Source organism: Dendronephthya gigantea, unplaced genomic scaffold (assembly GCF_004324835.1).
Source record: "Dendronephthya gigantea isolate DGI-Jeju-01 unplaced genomic scaffold, DenGig_1.0 000113F, whole genome shotgun sequence".
Taxonomy (NCBI): domain Eukaryota; kingdom Metazoa; phylum Cnidaria; class Anthozoa; order Malacalcyonacea; family Nephtheidae; genus Dendronephthya; species Dendronephthya gigantea.
Window position 1 is genome coordinate 453064 of NW_021163123.1, and position 23021 is coordinate 476084.

A 23021-nucleotide genomic window follows, 5' to 3' on the forward strand; every position below is an offset into this window, starting at 1 on the left:
AAAACGGCAAGTTCTAAAATGACTTCGCTTGGTGCCAACCTGAGTTCAATCATAATAAAGGAAAGCGGCAACTACTTTGTCTATGCTCAGCTATACTTTCAAGTTCCATTCAACTCAAAGCTGGACAAGTTCGACCAGAGCTACTTGGCATTTTTCGTTTGTCGAATATCCAAAGCCACAACGAGTATCTTGATGCGAGCCGTGGCATCAAACGGCTTCCAAGGGAAGAAGAATGGTCTGTATACCTCATATTCCGGTAGTGTTCACCAACTTAAAGAGGGAGATGTACTGTTTGTTAGTGTAGTTAAAAAACAACGCGTCGTGGTAAACGCAAACGAAAGCAGCTCCTTTTTTGGAGCTTTTAAACTTTAATTTTATATTTATTTTAGTATTGACATATCACAAATCTTTAGAAGCAAGGCAACAACATCCTAGTCCAGAATGAATGCAATCGACAGCGTATTGCAATATTGATAACATAGTAAACACCGTCTGTGTAGAAAACTTCGACGACACTAAAGATTGTTTCGACCAGGCAGAAAGCGAGCTAGAGCCAAGTCGGAAGCGTGTTCGGATGGAAAGACACACCCCGTCTTCTGAAAGAAAAAGATGAGGAACAGGAGACTGTTTTTCTCTGTGCGCGCTCGAAAGTGTCTAAATAAAATAGACAAAATCCATACCGTTTCAATCTCCCGCCAAAATTACATCGCCGCGCGCCTCCACAAGCGCTCTCATTAAATCTAAAGAAATAACGCCACAAGAAAAAAAGCGTCGCATTAAAACAAAAGGTGGCCAATTCATGAAATCCCGGAATGTTGTTGCGTATGCCTATCAGGAAAACATCAACGAAGTTATCGGCAATTTGGCATCAATTTGTTGTGGTTGGGGCAACGGATGTGATCTTCTCAAGACTGGAGGCCAAAGAAGCATTCAACACGACTCTTTCGAAACAAAGCCAGTCAATTCTCCTAAAATCCATTCGAATGCCAGATTGGGCCTATCTTCTTTTGAGAATCAGAACAAAAATTTCAGATGCTTTCAGATGGAAGACCCTATACTTAACCTTACCCAACTTGGATCACCTAGGGTATGTTGATATTTGATATCCTCTCTCATATTTCATACAAACACATAGTACTGTAAGACTATGTGGGCAAGTACATATCAAAAATACACAAATGTGTATAATGCACTGTAATTGCCATGCAATAAATTTTGCATAATATGGTGTATTGTATAATGTAAATGTTATACAAACATTGCAGTACCTTTTGAATTTCGTGAACTACTGTGTTTGAAAACTAACATAGGTTTAGACAATTTGTTCCATATTTATAAAGGATAAAACTGATAAAGCCAGGACAATACAATGTGAAAAAACGTTTATCTATTGTTTAATTTAAGAAAACCACAGACTTCGCCATTCTTCCAACAAAGAACCAAATTTGTGCAATGAAAGTGGTGCTGTTTGGCGCTACTTACGACACTGTTGGAACTAGTGAATTACCTGATGGGCTCCTAGATGCACAAGTAAACCTAGTTTCTGTGTTGGTATGGGGTATTCGGGAAATGCGATTGCATCAAGTAGATGGCAGTGGCAACGACCGAACGCTACATTTCAATTTCAAACTGGATGTAGACCTTTTTGGGGTATGTATAATTCGTATCGCACAACAATCTTTCCCAGATGTCTAGACGTTTCCAACGAAGGCCATTTGTCGGAAGTTAGTACCTATAAAGTTGGCAAGGTATAGGCCTATATTTGCAGATTTACGCAGCATCTTAAGGTTACATACAAAGTTTATAATAGTCCAGTAATCTAAAAGAGTGCAAATAAATATTATATTTTCTATAGGTAAAGAACTGATATCGTTCGGTGTGGTATGCATGCAGATGAAGCTGGAGTCACATCTCGCAAAAGACAAATGTCCATTTTTGCATTTTGATTCTGAAATGAATATTCAAGAAGAGCTCCTTTCTTTTTTACAGCGCAAATGGGCTTCGAGTGAAGAAGTATTGATTACACAAGTTAATCTTAGATGCCTTACAAACAAGTGTCTATTGTGAATGTGGAGCGAAAGGTAAATGATGGAGCGGGTGCTGTAGCAGGGCACATTAATGGGTTGCTTGCTCATATTTTACGCTTAAATAATAACGCGCTTTGCACATACTTCCCACTGCCTTGGTAATCACAGCCTTTGTGGAGCTACGAAGCAATTTAAAAGGGGAACTAGAACGCGGTATCAAAGTAAGTTCGCGTAAAACAGAAAGTGCAGTCTGTTATAATGTCTTGTAAGTTGCTTTTTCCTATTTCAAATCTAACTGCGTAATTGCCTCTGATTTACAGGTGAATGAGTCACGGCCTGCACTGGTGCACTTAACCGGGCATCACAGCGACCGGGGAAAATTGAATGATGGTAAGTATTCCATGCTGTGCCGTCAAATGTTTAGTAAAAACACGGATTCTAAAAGGATTTTTTTATTTTAGAAGTGCTGGATATTTAGAAAACGGCAAGTTCTAAAATGACTTCGCTTGGTGCCAACCTGAGTTCATCATATAAAGGAAAGCGGCAACTACTTTGTCTATGCTCAGCTATACTTTCAAGTTCCATTCAACTCAAAGCTGGACAAGTTCGACCAGAGCTACTTGGCATTTTTCGTTTGTCGAATATCCAAAGCCACAACGAGTATCTTGATGCGAGCCGTGGCATCAAACGGCTTCCAAGGGAAGAAGAATGGTCTGTATACCTCATATTCCGGTAGTGTTCACCAACTTAAAGAGGGAGATGTACTGTTTGTTAGTGTAGTTAAAAAACAACGCGTCGTGGTAAACGCAAACGAAAGCAGCTCCTTTTTTGGAGCTTTTAAACTTTAATTTTTATTTTTTTAGTATTGACATATCACAAATCTCTTAGAAGCAAGGCAACAACATCCTAGTCCAGAATGAATGCAATCGACAGCGTATTGCAATATTGATAACATAGTAAACACCGTCTGTGTAGAAAACTTCGACGACACTAAAGATTGTTTCGACCAGGCAGAAAGCGAGCTAGAGCCAAGTCGGAAGCGTGTTCGGATGGAAAGACACACCCCGTCTTCTGAAAGAAAAAGATGAGGAACAGGAGACTGTTTTTCTCTGTGCGCGCTCGAAAGTGTCTAAATAAAATAGACAAAATCCATACCGTTTCAATCTCCCGCCAAAATTACATCGCCGCGCGCCTCCACAAGCGCTCTCATTAAATCTAAAGAAATAACGCCACAAGAAAAAAAGCGTCGCATTAAAACAAAAGGTGGCCAATTCATGAAATCCCGGAATGTTGTTGCGTATGCCTATCAGGAAAACATCAACGAAGTTATCGGCAATTTGGCATCAATTTGTTGTGGTTGGGGCAACGGATGTGATCTTCTCAAGACTGGAGGCCAAAGAAGCATTCAACACGACTCTTTCGAAACAAAGCCAGTCAATTCTCCTAAAATCCATTCGAATGCGAGATTGGGCCTATCTTCTTTTGAGAATCAGAACAAAAATTTCAGATGCTTTCAGATGGAAGACCCTATACTTAACCTTACCCAACTTGGATCACCTAGGGTATGTTGATATTTGATATCCTCTCTCATATTTCATACAAACACATAGTACTGTAAGACTATGTGGGCAAGTACATATCAAAATACACAAATGTGTATAATGCACTGTAATTGCCATGCAATAAATTTTGCATAATATGGTGTATTGTATAATGTAAATGTTATACAAACATTGCAGTACCTTTTGAATTTCGTGAACTACTGTGTTTGAAAACTAACATAGGTTTAGACAATTTGTTCCATATTTATAAAGGATAAACTGATAAAGCCAGGACAATACAATGTGAAAAAACGTTTATCTATTGTTTAATTTAAGAAACCACAGACTTCGCCATTCTTCCAACAAAGAACCAAATTTGTGCAATGAAAGTGGTGCTGTTTGGCGCTACTTACGACACTGTTGGAACTAGTGAATTACCTGATGGGCTCCTAGATGCACAAGTAAACCTAGTTTCTGTGTTGGTATGGGGTATTCGGGAAATGCGATTGCATCAAGTAGATGGCAGTGGCAACGACCGAACGCTACATTTCAATTTCAAACTGGATGTAGACCTTTTGGGGTATGTATAATTCGTATCGCACAACAATCTTTCCCAGATGTCTAGACGTTTCCAACGAAGGCCATTTGTCGGAAGTTAGTACCTATAAAGTTGGCAAGGTATAGGCCTATATTTGCAGATTTACGCAGCATCTTAAGGTTACATACAAAGTTTATAATAGTCCAGTAATCTAAAAGAGTGCAAATAAATATTATATTTTCTATAGGTAAAGAACTGATATCGTTCGGTGTGGTATGCATGCAGATGAAGCTGGAGTCACATCTCGCAAAAGACAAATGTCCATTTTTGCATTTTGATTCTGAAATGAATATTCAAGAAGAGCTCCTTCTTTTTTACAGCGCAAATGGGCTTCGAGTGAAGAGTATTGATTACACAAGTTAATCTTAGATGCCTTAAAACAGTGTCTATTGTGAATGTGGAGCGAAAGGTAAATGATGGAGCGGGTGCTGTAGCAGGGCACATTAATGGGTTGCTTGCTCATATTTACGCTTAAATAATAACGCGCTTTGCACATACTTCCCACTGCCTTGGTAATCACAGCCTTTGTGGAGCTACGAAGCAATTTAAAAGGGGAACTAGAACGCGGTATCAAAGTAAGTTCGCGTAAACAGAAAGTGCAGTCTGTTATAATGTCTTGTAAGGTTGCTTTTTTCCTATTTCAATCTAACTGCGTAATTGCCTCTGATTTACAGGTGAATGAGTCACGGCCTGCACTGGTGCACTTAACCGGGCATCACAGCGACCGGGGAAATTGAATGATGGTAAGTATTCCATGCTGTGCCGTCAAATGTTTAGTAAAACACGGATTCTAAAAGGATTTTTTATTTTAGAAGTGCTGGATATTAGAAAACGGCAAGTTCTAAAATGACTTCGCTTGGTGCCAACCTGAGTTCAATCATAAAGGAAAGCGGCAACTACTTTGTCTATGCTCAGCTATACTTTCAAGTTCCATTCAACTCAAAGCTGGACAAGTTCGACCAGAGCTACTTGGCATTTTTCGTTTGTCGAATATCCAAAGCCACAACGAGTATCTTGATGCGAGCCGTGGCATCAACGGCTTCCAAGGGAAGAATGGTCTGTATACCTCATATTCCGGTAGTGTTCACCAACTTAAAGAGGGAGATGTACTGTTTGTTAGTGTAGTTAAAAAACAACGCGTCGTGGTAAACGCAAACGAAAGCAGCTCCTTTTTTGGAGCTTTTAAACTTTAATTTATATTTATTTTAGTATTGACATATCACAAATCTCTTAGAAGCAAGGCAACAACATCCTAGTCCAGAATGAATGCAATCGACAGCGTATTGCAATATTGATAACATAGTAAACACCGTCTGTGTAGAAAACTTCGACGACACTAAAGATTGTTTCGACCAGGCAGAAAGCGAGCTAGAGCCAAGTCGGAAGCGTGTTCGGATGGAAAGACACACCCCGTCTTCTGAAAGAAAAAGATGAGGAACAGGGACTGTTTTTCTCTGTGCGCGCTCGAAAGTGTCTAAATAAAATAGAAAATCCATACCGTTTCAATCTCCCGCCAAAATTACATCGCCGCGCGCCTCCACAAGCGCTCTCATTAAATCTAAAGAAATAACGCCACAAGAAAAAAAGCGTCGCATTAAAACAAAAGGTGGCCAATTCATGAATCCCGGAATGTTGTTGCGTATGCCTATCAGGAAACATCAACGAAGTTATCGGCAATTTGGCATCAATTGTTGTGGTTGGGGCAACGGATGTGATCTTCTCAAGACTGGAGGCCAAAGAAGCATTCAACACGACTCTTTCGAAACAAAGCCAGTCAATTCTCCTAAAATCCATTCGAATGCGAGATTGGGCCTATCTTCTTTTGAGAATCAGAACAAAAATTTCAGATGCTTTCAGATGGAAGACCCTATACTTAACCTTACCCAACTTGGATCACCTAGGGTATGTTGTATTTGATATCCTCTCTCATATTTCATACAAACACATAGTACTGTAAGACTATGTGGGCAAGTACATATCAAAATACACAAATGTGTATAATGCACTGTAATTGCCATGCAATAAATTTTGCATAATATGGTGTATTGTATAATGTAAATGTTATACAAACATTGCAGTACCTTTTGAATTTCGTGAACTACTGTGTTTGAAAAACTAACATAGGTTTAGACAATTGTTCCATATTTATAAAGGATAAAACTGATAAAGCCAGGACAATACAATGTGAAAAACGTTTATCTATTGTTTAATTTAAGAAAACCACAGACTTCGCCATTCTTCCAACAAAGAACCAAATTTGTGCAATGAAAGTTGGTGCTGTTGGCGCCTACTTACGACACTGTTGGAACTAGTGAATTACCTGATGGGCTCCTAGATGCACAAGTAACCTAGTTCTGTTGGTATGGGGTATTCGGGAAATGCGATTGCATCAAGTAGTGGCAGTGGCAACGACGAACGCTACATTTCAATTTCAAACTGGATGTAGACCTTTTGGGTATGTATAATTCGTATCGCACAACAATCTTTCCCAGATGTCTAGACGTTTCCAACGAAGGCCATTTGTCGGAAGTTAGTACCTATAAAGTTGGCAAGGTATAGGCCTATATTTGCAGATTACGCAGCATCTTAAGGTTACATACAAAGTTTATAATGTCCAGTAATCTAAGAGTGCAATATATATTTTCTATAGGTAAGAACTGATATCGTTCGGTGTGGTATGCATGCAGTGAAGCTGGAGTCACATCTCGCAAAAGACAATGTCCATTTTTGCATTTTGATTCTGAAATGAATATTCAGAAGAGCTCCTTCTTTTTTACAGCGCAAATGGGCTTCGAGTGAGAAGTATTGATTACACAAGTTAATCTTACTGCCTTACCAAACAGTGTCTATTGTGAATGTGGAGCGAAAGGTAAATGATTGAGCGGTGCTGTAGCAGGGCACATTAATGGGTTGCTTGCTCATATTTTACGCTTAAATATAACGCGCTTTGCACTACTTCCACTGCCTTGGTAATCACAGCCTTTGTGACTACGAAGCAATTTAAAGGGGAACTAGAACGCGGTATCAAGTAAGTTGCGTAAAACAGAAGTGCAGTCTGTTATAATGTCTTGTAAGTTGCTTTTTTCCTATTTCAAATCTAACTGCGTAATTGCCTCTGATTTACAGGTGAATGAGTCACGGCCTGCACTGGTGCACTTAACCGGGCATCACAGCGACCGGGGAAAATTGAATGATGGTAAGTTTCCATGCTGTGCCGTCAAATGTTTGTAAAAACACGGATTCTAAAAGATTTTTTTATTTAGAAGTGCTGGATATTTAGAAACGGCAAGTTCTAAATGACTTCGCTTGGTGCCAACCTGAGTTCAATCATAATAAAGGAAGGGCAACTACTTTGTCTATGCTCAGCTATACTTTCAAGTTCCATTCAATCAAAGCTGGACAAGTTCGACCAGAGCTACTTGGCATTTTTCGTTTGTCGAATATCCAAAGCCACAACGAGTATCTTGATGCGAGCCGTGGCATCAAACGGCTTCCAAGGAAGAGATGGTCTGTTACCTCATATTCCGGTAGTGTTCACCAACTTAAAGAGGAGATGTCTGTTTGTTAGTGTAGTTAAAAACAACGCGTCGTGGTAAACGCAAACGAAACAGCTCCTTTTTTGGAGCTTTTAAACTTTAATTTTATATTTATTTTAGTATTGACATATCACAAATCTTTTAGAAGCAAGGCAACAACATCCTAGTCCAGAATGAATGCAATCGACAGCGTATTGCAATATTGATAACATAGTAAACACCGTCTGTGTAGAAAACTTCGACGACACTAAAGATTGTTTCGACCAGGCAGAAAGCGAGCTAGAGCCAAGTCGGAAGCGTGTTCGGATGGAAAGACACACCCCGTCTTCTGAAAGAAAAAGATGAGGAACAGGAGACTGTTTTTCTCTGTGCGCGCTCGAAAGTGTCTAAATAAAATAGACAAAATCCATACCGTTTCAATCTCCCGCCAAAATTACATCGCCGCGCGCCTCCACAAGCGCTCTCATTAAATCTAAAGAAATAACGCCACAAGAAAAAAAGCGTCGCATTAAAACAAAAGGTGGCCAATTCATGAAATCCCGGAATGTTGTTGCGTATGCCTATCAGGAAAACATCAACGAAGTTATCGGCAATTTGGCATCAATTTGTTGTGGTTGGGGCAACGGATGTGATCTTCTCAAGACTGGAGGCCAAAGAAGCATTCAACACGACTCTTTCGAAACAAAGCCAGTCAATTCTCCTAAAATCCATTCGAATGCCAGATTGGGCCTATCTTCTTTGAGAATCAGAACAAAAATTTCAGATGCTTTCAGATGGAAGACCCTATACTTAACCTTACCCAACTTGGATCACCTAGGGTATGTTGATATTTGATATCCTCTCTCATATTTCATACAAACACATAGTCTGTAAGACTATGTGGGCAAGTACATATCAAAAATACACAAATGTGTATAATGCACTGTAATTGCCATGCAATAAATTTTGCATAATATGGTGTATTGTATAATGTAAATGTTATACAAACATTGCAGTACCTTTTGAATTTCGTGAACTACTGTGTTTGAAAACTAACATAGGTTTAGACAATTTGTTCCATATTTATAAAGGATAAAACTGATAAAGCCAGGACAATACAATGTGAAAAAACGTTTATCTATTGTTTAATTTAAGAAACCACAGACTTCGCCATTCTTCCAACAAAGAACCAAATTTGTGCAATGAAAGTGGTGCTGTTTGGCGCTACTTACGACACTGTTGGAACTAGTGAATTACCTGATGGGCTCCTAGATGCACAAGTAAACCTAGTTTCTGTGTTGGTATGGGGTATTCGGGAAATGCGATTGCATCAAGTAGATGGCAGTGGCAACGACCGAACGCTACATTTCAATTTCAAACTGGATGTAGACCTTTTTGGGGTATGTATAATTCGTATCGCACAACAATCTTTCCCAGATGTCTAGACGTTTCCAACGAAGGCCATTTGTCGGAAGTTAGTACCTATAAAGTTGGCAAGGTATAGGCCTATATTTGCAGATTTACGCAGCATCTTAAGGTTACATACAAAGTTTATAATAGTCCAGTAATCTAAAAGAGTGCAAATAAATATTATATTTTCTATAGGTAAAGAACTGATATCGTTCGGTGTGGTATGCATGCAGATGAAGCTGGAGTCACATCTCGCAAAAGACAAATGTCCATTTTTGCATTTTGATTCTGAAATGAATATTCAAGAAGAGCTCCTTTCTTTTTTACAGCGCAAATGGGCTTCGAGTGAAGAAGTATTGATTACACAAGTTAATCTTAGATGCCTTACAAACAAGTGTCTATTGTGAATGTGGAGCGAAAGGTAAATGATGGAGCGGGTGCTGTAGCAGGGCACATTAATGGGTTGCTTGCTCATATTTTACGCTTAAATAATAACGCGCTTTGCACATACTTCCCACTGCCTTGGTAATCACAGCCTTTGTGGAGCTACGAAGCAATTTAAAAGGGGAACTAGAACGCCGTATGAAAGTAAGTTCGCGTACAACAGAAAGTGCAGTCTGCTATAATGTCTTGTAAAATTGCTTTTTTCCTATTTCAAATCTAACTGCGTAATTGCCTCTGATTTACAGGTGAATGAGTCACGGCCTGCACTGGTGCACTTAACCGGGTACCACAGCGACCGGGGAAAATTAAATGATGGTAAGTATTCCATGCTGTGCCGTCAAATGTTTAGTAAAAACACGGATTCTAAAAGGTTTTTTTTCTATTTTAGAAGTACTGGATATTTGAAAACGGGTAGGTTGGGCCAGGCAAGTTCTGAAATGACTTCGCCTGGTGCCAACCTCAAGTTAATCAAAATACAGAAAAGCGGCAACTACTTTGTATATGCTCAGCTATACTTTCAAGTTCCATTCAACTCAAAGCTGGACAAGTTCGACCAGAGCTACTTGGCATTTTTCGTTTGTCGAATATCCAAAGCCACAACGAGTATCTTGATGCGATCCGTGGCATCGAACGGCTTCCAAGGGAGGAGGAATGGCCTTTACACCTCGTATTCAGGAAGCGTTCACCATCTTAAAAAAGGAGACATACTGTTTGTTAGTATAGTGAAAAAAAACGCGTTGTGGTGAACACAAACGAAAGTAGCTCCTTTTTTGGAGCTTTTAAACTTTAATTTATATTTATTTTAGTATTGACATATCACAAATCTTTAGAAGCAAGGCAACAACATCCTAGTCCAGAATGAATGCAATCGACAGCGTATTGCAATATTGATAACATAGTAAACACCGTCTGTGTAGAAAACTTCGACGACACTAAAGATTGTTTCGACCAGGCAGAAAGCGAGCTAGAGCCAAGTCGGAAGCGTGTTCGGATGGAAAGACACACCCCGTCTTCTGAAAGAAAAAGATGAGGAACAGGAGACTGTTTTTCTCTGTGCGCGCTCGAAAGTGTCTAAATAAAATAGACAAAATCCATACCGTTTCAATCTCCCGCCAAAATTACATCGCCGCGCGCCTCCACAAGCGCTCTCATTAAATCTAAAAAATAACGCCACAAGAAAAAAAGCGTCGCATTAAAACAAAAGGTGGCCAATTCATGAAATCCCGGAATGTTGTTGCGTATGCCTATCAGGAGAACATCAACGAAGTTATCGGCAATTTGGCATCAATTTGTTGTGGTTGGGGCAACGGATGTGATCTTCTCAAGACTGGAGGCCAAAGAAGCATTCAACACGACTCTTTCGAAACAAAGCCAGTCAATTCTCCTAAAATCCATTCGAATGCCAGATTGGGCCTATCTTCTTCTGAGAATCAGAACAAAAATTTCAGATGCTTTCAGATGGAAGACCCTATACTTAACCTTACCCAACTTGGATCACCTAGGGTATGTTGATATTTGATATCCTCTCTCATATTTCATACAAACACATAGTCCTGTAAGACTATGTGGGCAAGTACATATCAAAAATACACAAATGTGTATAATGCACTGTAATTGCCATACAATAAATTTTGCATAATATGGTGTATTGTATAATGTAAATGTTATACAAACATTGCAGTACCTTTTGAATTTCGTGAACTACTGTTTTGAAAACTAACATAGGTTTAGACAATTTGTTCCATATTTTAAAGGATAAAACTGATAAAGCCAGGACAATACAATGTGAAAAAACGTTTATCTATTGTTTAATTTAAGAAAACCACAGACTTCGCCATTCTTCCAACAAAGAACCAAATTTGTGCAATGAAAGTGGTGCTGTTTGGCGCTACTTACGACACTGTTGGAACTAGTGATTACCTGATGGGCTCCTAGATGCACAAGTAAACCTAGTTTCTGTGTTGGTATGGGGTATTCGGGAAATGCGATTGCATCAAGTAGATGGCAGTTGGCAACGACCGAACGCTACATTTCAATTTCAAACTGGATGTAGACCTTTTTGGGGTATGTATAATTCGCATCGCACAACAATCTTTCCCAGATGTCTAGACGTTTCCAACGAAGGCCATTTGTCGGAAGTTAGTACCTATAAAGTTGGCAAGGTATAGGCCTATATTTGCAGATTTACGCAGCATCTTAAGGTTATATACAAAGTTTATAATAGTCCAGTAATCTAAAAGAGTGCAAATAAATATTATATTTTCTATAGGTAAAGAACTGATATCGTTCGGTGTGGTATGCATGCAGATGAAGCTGGAGTCACATCTCGCAAAAGACAAATGTCCATTTTTGCATTTTGATTCTGAAATGAATATTCAAGAAGAGCTCCTTTCTTTTTTACAGCGCAAATGGGCTTCGAGTGAAGAAGTATTGATTACACAAGTTAATCTTAGATGCCTTACAAACAAGTGTCTATTGTGAATGTGGAGCGAAAGGTAAATGATGGAGCGGGTGCTGTAGCAGGGCACATTAATGGGTTGCTTGCTCATATTTTACGCTTAAATAATAACGCGCTTTGCACACACTTTTACAGCCGTAGACTTAACTTAACTGTTTGTGATAATCTGATTCATTACAATGAATGATGATGGGTCTTTTATACTTATGTTGATAAAATTATCATATATTTTGTAAGATGAATAATTTTGTTAAAATTAGAAATTTTATTCATTTTCCCATAGCATGTAGCATTAAAGTGCTTTATCTTTGGCAGAGCAAGTTAGTTTAGAAAAAAACAAAAAAAACAACGGGAAAGCAGACAACCTGAGCTAATATGTATCGATCATTTCGGGAATATTATAAGCGCGTACTATATTAAGTTTTGTCACATCCATGTTTTACATTATAATACCATGCACTCCACTTCCCATAATTTTTTTGTCATGGGGATGAAATAATGCCCTGTGTTTCTTCTATACATCTCAATCTTTCTTCTACGTATCATTATGAACTGAGTAATGCAACCATAATTGGGTATTATTTAACCAGTGCCATTTTTGTTTAAGGATCAAGAAGATCCAGACATTTGGTGTTCCAAGCGTTCAGGAAATGTTCCAGTTTTACTGCTCAAGAAAGACAAGTCTTACCTCATCATTGGGAAAGTTATTTTGGCCGAGATAGAAGCATGCCATCTAGATCAAGGGATCTTTGCACTTTTGGCAAATTTTTATTTGCTAGATTTCGACTACCTACGTTTCCTTGAACTTGGACTGAACATTTTGCAATACACTATATGTAAAGATTGTGATGTGCCACAAGACATTTCAGGCCATTTTCAGTTAGCATATATTGCTTATAGGAAACTTATATTAGAAAATGAGTAGAAATCCGTATACTGCATGCATGTATACAATCCATCGTATAATTAATGCATGAATTGTGTCCATGTATAGCCTTGTAAGAGTAAGTATATTTTCTATTTATATAACATCTATGATAAACTCGTGGTTATGATGCATTTCATGCTCTCTATTTTGTTCCCCCCTAAAATTTACGTTATTATATACCTAAGGGAAGCCTTATTTCAATTTTCTTAAAATAAGACTTTTTTTAAGTAATATTTTCTTATCTAAATTTTTCTTGGGAGAGTAAGAAAAAATTTCTTGGGAACATTCTCTTAAGAAACAATTTCCTATTTTAAAGAAATATTACTTAGCTTTCTTAAGAAAATTTTTAAGAATAATTTTCTTATTAATCTCCCAAGAAAATATTTCTCATATTAAGAAATATTTTCTTAAAATAAGTTTTTTTTCTCAAAATAAGAAAGTGATTTTTTAATATATATATACTCCCGCCCGAATGATTTCGGAAACTACGCAGGCGGTCATGGCCAACCTCCAGTCGCACAACATCCAATCTACACCACTGTTGTCGATAGAGACGCATACGCCACGATGCAGGGGCCGGTGGCGTCTGCTTCACTTAATATATCAGGTGAGCCTAATTTTATATATCTCCTTATTTTGTTTATTATTTTACGGAATTGTACGGAATTCAAATTATGTTAATATATATAATTTGCTCCATGCATGCGTATATACAATGTTTTCCAGTGCATAATTTCAAAAATTAAATTATGTACACGCGTAGTCTATTTTCTCGCGTACATTCCACTCACTCAAATGTATAAGGCTGAAACTTACACCAAATATTCCCAATAACATTCGTTTGTTAACTTTCATAGGTTTAACTATCTGTTATTTTTAGCTCCTTTTAGATTTCGCGCAGCATTTTAAGTCTGAATTTCGAAAACATATTTTTTAAAAGCATTGTTCTGCATATACATATATGATTCACTTGAGTGTGAGATTGTTAATTTACTATGAGTTTGTTTCGTAAGTTTTACGAACTGACTAAAGGTCTGTGTTATTTTGTTTTGCTTTTGTTATCAAGATACAAACACATGTCAATTTATTTCGCGAAGTCAGAGCATATCCGCAGTCTTCCTTACATTCACTATATTATATTGCTAGAAATGCGTTCCATTTGGGATATAGCCAAAAATCACAAGATTGTTGGCGGCAGCGGTATTGGCTGTAAATAAGTGCAGATATAACAACAGAGCACGACGACAATCAGACCATTATCACAAAAAACGCAATTTATAGAAAGGAACAGTCATGTTCAACAAAGTGAGAATGCAACGCCACTTATACCTACAAACAAGAGTGAAAATTTGACATTTTGGATGACACATGCTGCATATATGCGTACTGCAAAGATTGTAAGACAATTCTGCCCCTGCGATTACTGCCACGATATAATTGACTAAAAAGCGAAAGACTGATTACATGGAAAGCGGAAATGTGCCAGCATGTTCATCCGAAGATGTGACAGCATATTCACCCGCATATACGTGAATGAAATTATAGTAATAGTGCACGGTCGGAAGAAAAAACACTAACATTTCCACTACAAGAGACGACAAGTTTGTAGCGTTTAACATTTTGAAAGGAAGATTAAAAGAAAATATAAACGCTCTCTTAAAAAAGCTCGGTGACGCGGGATCTGATCACCAGCAACAACACATAGAGGCAATTATCACTTTGGCTGATTATATATTACCAAAAAAGGGCCAATTGTTGAAACGCAAAGTCTATAGCATGGGGATATACGGAAATTATACGCAGCGGCACACAAAACGAATCTGTTGCTCATATTCTTAGTCATGTAGTGGGAAGTTGAAGAACGAAAATGGCAAACAGTACCAGCCTAAGAAGAACAGTTTATGACAGGAGGTTGCCTTAAGATGGGACTTGAACGAAGTCTTGTTGGATACTATGAGGAAGATTATCAAAGAGTCGAAAATACTTTAGATGAAGGATAGCGGACCTGTGTGGCAAAGAAATATTCGACAATTATATTTTAAACCCGGAGATTGCAGAACACGACCAAACGTATATATTTAACCAACCGATCCAGATAATGTTAGGTGGTGCAAGACTACAGGAGAACTTCATGCCAATGTCCTGGTTATATGGAGCAAGGAGGAAATTGGTGAGAAAAAACTGGTAAGAAAAAACAGTAGATACAGTGTTTATTGGAGTTCCCTTTCCCTGATCGACTTGAAAATGAACCAACACTCCTAAAATCTTTCAAACAATTTTTTATGTGATGAAATTCCTGATTATATTGTTGCACAAAGTAACTTGAATTCTGTACTAAAAAGTGGAAATTCAGTTCAGATGACCAAACATGAGTTAGCGCTGTAGTTCGGAATACTATATCAAAGAGCCTTGGTATAGAATGTAGCTACGTATATCGACTACGTAGACTTCACTTGCCATTGAAACAAATCAAACCTTTCAGTTGTCAGGCAAAATATATTTGTTAAATCTTTTTAATGTATGAATGTAATAAAATTAATGTACGACTTGAATTCTGTACCAAAAAGTGGAAATTCAGTTCAGATGGCTAAACATGAGTTAATTTATATATTAATATAATATATTATATATATATATATATATATATATATATATATATATATATATATATATATATATATATATATATATATATATATATATATATAATATACATTAATATTTTATATTTGGAGTTCCATTTGAGGAAATAGTTTCCTTTCTATAGATCACCCAAAGTACATACATTAGTAAGCTAGTCCTCTCTGTCATGCATGCATGCAGCAGAAAAGTGTTGGTAAATGTGCGAAAACATGTAAATGTTTCTGATTGGACACACTTCGAAACCAAGTAGAGGTATTGCACTTCGAAGATGCCTTCTAAACGTGAACCATTTATATTTTTATAGTTGGTCGACACTAAAAGGCCGAAAAAAAAGGAAAGAGGGTGTCTTGTGATTTGGTGTACACCATAAAGGTAAATAAATCAGTATTCTAATGATTCTCATTATATTATAACGACATTTTCCTCGCTAAGGCATCATGCACTTTTAATTAATTTGTCTCTAATTTTTTTTTGTACCAGGGGTAAGACCAGAATGTTTTGTGCAAAAAACACTTAACGATGGTGCCATGCAATGCTGGTGGATTCAAAACTGGCATAATTGGTTTACATGGGAAACATCATAGTAAATAAATTGGAGAAAAGTTCAACAAGCAATGCTCGCTCTGATGGGATTGTTTTATCTTTTGGACTATTTAAGGTCACGCGAGATTGGTTTTCTTACTAAGTTGCAAAATTATGATATTTCGGGACAAAAACACCCCAGGTTATATGATAAATGTTTTCAGGTCTGTAATGTCAGAATATACTAAATTTAAGAACAATTAAGGACGTGTCGGTGTTTGATATAAAAATCCATGCTTTGCAAACTTTATCTTCACTATATTTATATTAATTGTCGTTTTAATTAAATCAGATTTATTTATTTAGGAGAAAGTTTCTGCATGAAACTTTACTTATATTGGGCAAAAATTTTCTTACTTGTTAGTAAGGTTATTCTTAGAACAATTCTTGTCTAGCGAAGAACTATATATAACAACAATAGTTCTTCTTTTAGCAATTATTTACTTAAATTCTTGTTTCAAGCAGATCAAAATTCTTGTTCCTTAATTAGATTTCTAGCCAAGAATATTATTAGGAGCATTTTCTAAATAAACAGTTTTCAATCTCATTATTTGGTTATTTAGATTAAATGTTTGGAGCCAGCAACCGAACCATAACATTTTACTGTACAGACCCCAATATTGCTTAATTCTTCATTACATACATATATATCTCACTAGTGGGATCCAGCACTAGTGCACTAATTTGCATTACAAGTGGTTATTTTAGCTGTCATGCAAATTAATGCACTAGTGCTGGATCCACCCCTGCCTCACCATACTTTTTGTACCTATCGCGAGAATTTTGGCAGTAAAATCAGTCCTATGTAGTAAAGTTTTAGGATGCCGACAAAAATAAAGACGAAAGTGAAAACAAACGACCCTCTGCACTTAGTGGAAACAACGACATGCATGAAATAGTTACATAATGTTTGAGCTTCCCCACATAATGATTTAGCTACAGACCTGCAATACAGTACGTCTACTTGTGCGCTCACCTATTTTTACCACCCCTGTGACTGAATTACTCTCGATTAACAAAAGATTCCAATGGCTGGAAGGGTTCAAATTTATTTTGATTATACGATTTTGATTATTTGAAATTGTTAACTAGGAAAAAGTTACAAAACAAGTGTAAAATGTATTGTAAGAATTTATTGTAAAAGCTGTTCTAAGAAGAGGTATTGTGAATTGGGCACCTCCTCCAATTTATGGGGAAAATGAAACATCCTGCAAAGCTTATTCTGTATGGATGATAGAAGAAAAGAAGAAAAAGCAACCCAACCAAGAGCTTGTGAGCAGAAAGATGGAATTGACATATACCTTCAGAAGGCAAATGATTTATAACTCCAAAAGAGTGTTAAGTGGTTTAAGCATCTCCCAACGAATTTTGTGCGCCCATATGGTCCGACTGTCAGTCCATCCACAGAAGAAACAATATGGAAAAGATTGCAAACATTCAATTGTGGGTTGCTGCAGAGGCCAAAAGTGGGCTTGTCAGAATTATCAGCAGACATTGAAGAAAACTTAAAATCTTTGATCAATACTCAACATAAACTAGTGCATCAAAAGAGAATAAAACATATAATTGCACGCATTGAACCTCTTCTAAAATCCTTGAGGCCTCTCGAGAAAAACTCTGGAGAAATTATTCAAGCAGGGCAAATATAGTCGATGTGATAAGGCAATTTTGCAAGATGACAAAGACGTCCTTGAAATTTTCAATGAGGCATTTCTTGTTGGGTCAACATTGTAGGCAGGGCAATATTGCAAGACCGGGAACAATATGCGCGAGTTCTTACAATGAATCTCGAAGGGGCGAAAGCTTTTTAAAAAGAAGCCTTCGGTGAAAGGCTTGAAACAATTTTTAATCGATAATATTGTACATTCTAAAAATCCAAAGAGTCCTTTAAAAACCTCATCATCGTCGCTGCTTTCGCAAAGGGTTTGCATCTGATGATGTCATGTTTCAAACACCAAACCCTTTATCTCCCATACTTTCTTCAAGAAAAGAGGACTCAGATTACTCAGCCGCAACGAAAAAAAAACCACTTCGACATTGCCCGAGTTTACTGTAACCACAACGAAAAAGGAAAAATGAGATGTTGAAAGAAGCAAAACACCACCAGCAATTTAAAAATGATTGAAAAGGAATAGATAAGAAGGACACATACAAAAACATTCATATATGGATGTTTTATTTCATATGTTATTCTAGTGCAACAAAATTTAAAATGTATTTTGAGTTTAAATATATAGTACTTAGTTTCCGAATTGGCAAAATGGAGAAAAAATTTAGATAATTATAAACAGAAAAAAGAAAGAACAGCAAAATTAATCCCACAAAAAATTGTTGTGTTGTAATGAACTTCTAAATGCAGTAATAATCAAAACTTAAATAAAAGGTAACAAATTAAAAAATAATTTTAAAAATCATGGATCTGTTAAATGTTTTGCTTAAATGGGAGTGCCCATGTGAGGATTGTTCTATTGGAATGGCAAGGGAAAATACCCAAAACAAAGAGAAAAGAAATACATAAAAAACTATAAGTCAAAAAAATGAAAAAAAAAGACTCCAAAAAAATCTTGATGTGGTAAATGTTGTGTTAAATAATAATTCTTATATAAGAATTGTTCTGTAGAAATGTCACCAGAAAAACGGACAAATAGGAAATGATGAAGTAAAATCCAATAAGAAGAAAATTTTTTTAAATAAATTCGAAAAACGTTGTGATTGTTGTAACCCATTTAAGAAGTAGCCCATTGAAGTAGCTATTAATTGACAACTGAACTGATCAATTTTGTATGCAGGAATTTACACCTTTTTTTTCGTGTTCGTACAAATGCGTAAAAACGCAGACCATCCAAACTAGCGATGACAGACTGTATTTCAACTGTATATAATGATAGTCATTGGTTAAATTTGATATTATATCATAAAAATATGAAATAATTCCGAACCATTAGTTTTATGCTTATCACAGAGAATAGCGTTGCACATATTTTTTTATGATATAAATGCAACAAGTGTTGGATATCTACACACACGCGTAATTTTAGCAAGCTATTAAAAAAACAGAAATTAAACATTTTTCACCAAGTACGGAGCATTTTTGCAAAACGTATACAACACAGTTCTAAACTTTGAAACATACATGAAACTTAGTTGTATTAGTTTGGTACCATCATAAGCGATTATCATTTGATACTATACTATGCCTAATTTTGCCAGGATTGTGCGTAGTTTGGTATTAGGGAAAAACAGGCTAGACAAAGTAATTTTGCAAGTTAAAAATTGCATACGCTCATATTCCAATCAGTCTTACAAGTGTAGATTCTTTCACACCAGGTGAAGCTTTCTGTTCGCTATAGAAATGAATCTAATCTGTATCCGACTCAAACTGAAATTTCCTTCAATCGAATGAATTAGGCAATATAGAAAAATTTGTGAGCAGAAAAAGTTGTATAAAGTAAGGCAAAGAAAGCAAAAAGTAGAGCCCAGAGCCTCATGTTGGAAATGAATCAACCACAAAATGTGGAGACGCCACACCAACCATATAATTGCTTATAGCGAAGCAAAACGGTTAGGAATTATGAGAACATCCCAATTTATCAGTAGATAGGGACAGAAGTTCTCTAGTGCGACTTGAGGCCAAACACCAAAAGACAGAGAAAGACTGGGATTGCCTGAATTTTGTACTACAAGTTAAACAATATATATATACGTGTGATAAATACATCGACACTCTTCTGCTTTGCTTCCTCATCATTGACAATTCCAAAATGCAGCTTGCTCAAAGCGAATTCGTTCCATAGATTTTGATTGCCATTGCCTATAAGACGTCGATTTAGTAGGATCGTCGCAATTCTTGTTTAAATATCAACCCGTGTCCATAAGTAAGAAAACGTTTTTGGATGAATACTTTTTGGCAGAATACTTTTTGGCAGAATACTTTCTGTATGTGTTACAAACGCCAATGGGAATTTTGATTTCGACTGTATACTATAATTTAAGGAGCTGGTATATTTGTTCATGGTGGTTGTAAGCACAAGGTAGTGTTTGGTTGTAAAGGTATTTCCTGCATGGGTTAAAAAATATTCCAGTTTGTATACACTACCGCCAAGGAGTCAATATTTTCAATTACATCCCTGAAAACCAAGACCATATACGTGAGTGTGAAGGTCACTTGCTATTGAATAGTATTATTTATTATTACCAGACTCGAACTCCTTTTCATCTAATGTTGGGAACTGCCAATTTTTAATAGTTACCATTGTTATGGATGTGGAAGGATATGTGAAGGAGCAACAATATGTTCATCATCATTTCTCTTGTTGAGATTAGGAGTAACTTGAACTGTAATATTCTTGATTAATTAATATTGTTTATATCGCCAACATTTGTCTAGAGCAGGGTGTCTTCACGTCCAAGGACCAGTAGAATTACTCGGGTGGTTATATTAGAGGTTTCCGATAGAATTTTGGATAGGTGCTTCCTTTTTCAACTTCCAATGCTTCTAAATAATGTTTCCTTAATTAAACGATCACGATGGTCGCAAAATATTTTTCGTTAAATTATTCAACTCTTTGCAATCCCATCTTTCATGTGCAAGGTCACTCTGTGCCTTCTACTTATTTGCTAACACAATTGTGTAATTGTAAACTGCAATAATGGCCGACGATATTCCATTTCTATGTTTTTCTCTGTAACAGGATATATAAGTTTTTATATACCAACGCATTGAGCATGTTCTGCAATAAACTTTCTTTTCTTGTTAGACTTGTTACAGGACAACAGAGGAAGAGACTCGACACAAGCAGGAGTTTCAGGTAAGAATAGTATAACAAGTATCTTGTTTCATTTTCAATACGTGAACGAAAGGGATGGACGAAGTACGAACAATACAATTTACACGAGGATAACGAAAACAACGTACTCAACAAATAACGTGGAAGAAAGTTATGCACAAAGAAGTGTTAAATTCAGGCAAAGACAAACCTGGGACCAATCAGAAAATTTAAAATGATTTTTATGTTAGGACTGTTTTTTCTCAATACGCATCCGTGATTGCCTCTAAGAAAAAGTATTGAATTACTATACAAAATGTTCGTGTTTCTTCAAATAGCCCGTTTTAAAATAACACAACCTTCCAAGTTGATTGTATAACAATTTAGAAATCCTGTGTGAAGTATCTACAGTTGTAATCCATCCTAGCAGTTTCATAAATTCATGCATGGTTCGCTATAGTTCTTTAGTAGCGTTTCAAAAATGAAAATTTTTAATGAAAACATCTAATTGGTAGTGACAAATTATTAAAATCTATTAAACTTTAGTTGATTTTGCCAAGGATCACTAAAGCTTATAAGCTAATAGTTAATTTGTGATATCGTAATTTTGTTGCTCAAATGTGCAACAATTATATAGCCATCTTTATCAAATGACAATACGCCCCTCACTTCTGATGGTATCGCTCTTCTTCAAGTAAATTTAAAAAAACCCCATAAATTTTCTTATGAAACAAAGTTCTCATGTGTGTAATTACTGTGTATAGCATATACGGTTCGGATTAATTCGCATTTTTATAACTAAAAAACCTGTTGTTATTTGCAACTCATGATATAACAAACGACATACTAACTTTCCTGACTATTTCATCTATTTTAGACAGTTGTTGTTAAACAATTATTAATCAAACTATTATTTGATGTGCATATGTTTGGATTTTGTCCTTTGCAGACTTATTAGAAAAGATTATAAAAATGGATTTCGGGTGTAGTTGGAGTTCTTGTTGGACAGATCAAATGAAATATATACTATAATGGTAACAGGTAAAAGAAAGCGACTTGTTGTTGCACTGTCACTTTCCAACCTCAAAGTCATACTAATTTGGGGTTAGCTGTCTAAAATAACACCGATATTATACATTTGATATGTGTGGGATTGGAAGCAATCTAAACATGTTAACAGATTTTTTATCTAGCGGTCCAAAATCATATTTTACGCTTTTCTGCAATTTGATTGGCTACGAGAGCGGTCTGTATAAAGGTACGGAACGGGCGAAATTTAAATCCTCAGCGATTGACAACGGGTGGGAGCAAATAGTTTTTTTACGATTTCCTGCCTTAAAATAAACTAATTAATATATATTTATATGAGATACAATGAAAAAAATAGATTATTTACTGATTTGATCAGTCGAAAGGATTCGGTCGATGGATATTTCACAAGTTGTTCAAATAACTTCGGCATATCCCTATTACTAATCCTGTCGTACTGCTTTTCAATATACTATATGAAAGAAAATCAATGAAATTTTGCATATACTATTGGTCAATAATAAAATAAAATGCCTCCTATGTCCCCAATATGCAAGTTGAACCACACAGAGCAATCGAGCTAGAAGCACCAATGCCAATTGAACCCACCTATGCCACTGAAACCCACCTTTGCCAACCATGCCATATGAAAGTAATGTAGAAATTAGTGTAAAAGTAGGCATTCAGATCAAGAAACACCTTCAGAGTACAAAACCTAATACTTCTGAGGCCCCAGCCTTACACTATCCCATTTTACTATGGATTGTCAAACCACCCAAAGCATGATGACAGACTACAAGAGAATTCCCATTTTAATATGTGCGAAAACATTCAGTAGTTGAGAGATTCCAACCGAGCAAGTTATTGGGTATGAGTGTCACAAGAGGTCACTTTGGGTCACATAAAATGGATCACTTTATAATTGACCTAATTTGAAATGTATAATATTTAAATAATGGGCAACCTGTTTAAACACTTACAAAATGTCTTATGCGAATGAATATTTTTTATTAAGGTATGAAAGAAAGTTTGCAGAAACATGGGGCAGAAAGATTGAGAAGAGGTAGAAAAGAATTTGGA

General features: G+C 36.5%; 4 long non-coding RNA genes across 5 annotated transcripts; all 4 read left to right on the forward strand.

Moving 5' to 3' along the window:
• The first annotated feature begins 6 nt into the window (after nt 1-6).
• Nucleotides 7-2553, forward strand: LOC114535246. 2 transcript variants are annotated; one of them, XR_003688223.1, is made up of 6 exons: nt 7-235; nt 414-1087; nt 1405-1650; nt 1856-2081; nt 2348-2417; nt 2489-2553. It is a non-coding gene; the product is annotated as an uncharacterized LOC114535246 (long non-coding RNA). The 2 variants fall into 2 exon arrangements; XR_003688224.1 differs by having other exon boundaries at nt 2492-2526.
• Nucleotides 2554-7007: 4454 nt separating this feature from the next.
• Nucleotides 7008-7449, forward strand: LOC114535212. Its single transcript, XR_003688212.1, has 3 exons — nt 7008-7035; nt 7293-7362; nt 7430-7449. It is a non-coding gene; the product is annotated as an uncharacterized LOC114535212 (long non-coding RNA).
• A 1393-nt stretch (nt 7450-8842) lies between these two features.
• Nucleotides 8843-9819, forward strand: LOC114535255. The gene is made up of 3 exons (XR_003688227.1): nt 8843-9081; nt 9287-9512; nt 9781-9819. It is a non-coding gene; the product is annotated as an uncharacterized LOC114535255 (long non-coding RNA).
• Nucleotides 9820-11544: 1725 nt separating this feature from the next.
• On the forward strand, nt 11545-12798 carry LOC114535258. Its single transcript, XR_003688228.1, has 3 exons — nt 11545-11599; nt 11805-12030; nt 12601-12798. It is a non-coding gene; the product is annotated as an uncharacterized LOC114535258 (long non-coding RNA).
• Nucleotides 12799-23021: the final 10223 nt, after the last annotated feature.